The sequence below is a fragment of the Aptenodytes forsteri genome, unplaced genomic scaffold, assembly GCF_000699145.1.
Source record: "Aptenodytes forsteri isolate BGI_AS27 unplaced genomic scaffold, ASM69914v1 Scaffold54, whole genome shotgun sequence".
Taxonomy (NCBI): domain Eukaryota; kingdom Metazoa; phylum Chordata; class Aves; order Sphenisciformes; family Spheniscidae; genus Aptenodytes; species Aptenodytes forsteri.
In genome coordinates, this window is record NW_008796044.1 from 11,545,035 (window position 1) to 11,545,308 (window position 274).

General features: G+C 54.0%; 1 protein-coding gene across 1 annotated transcript in view; it reads left to right on the forward strand.

Annotated features, from left to right (window-relative positions):
• HAND1 (heart and neural crest derivatives expressed 1) overlaps nucleotides 1-274 on the forward strand; it is an 8,921-nt gene that overhangs the window by 1,475 nt on the left and 7,172 nt on the right. The window lies entirely within an intron of this gene.

The following is a 274-nucleotide window of genomic DNA, read 5'->3' on the forward strand; positions in this document are numbered from 1 at the left end:
CCGTCCCCGTCCGCTGCCTGACCGACGTGTGGCTGCGGTGAAACTACCTAGAGGTGCATTTGGGAACACTCCTGTGCCGGGTTTTCTACCTCAGATCTGCATGACCACTTCCCGAGGGACCGGGCGCGCCACACCACGTATTTAAAACTGAATAATTAAAAAAAAAAAAATTAAATAAAATAAAATTTAAACTTTACGCAAACAGCCTCGGGTCCGACCCCTCCGCCTTCCCCTGCTCCTGAGATCGCGTTGCTGCGGCCGGGCCCCCTGCCCC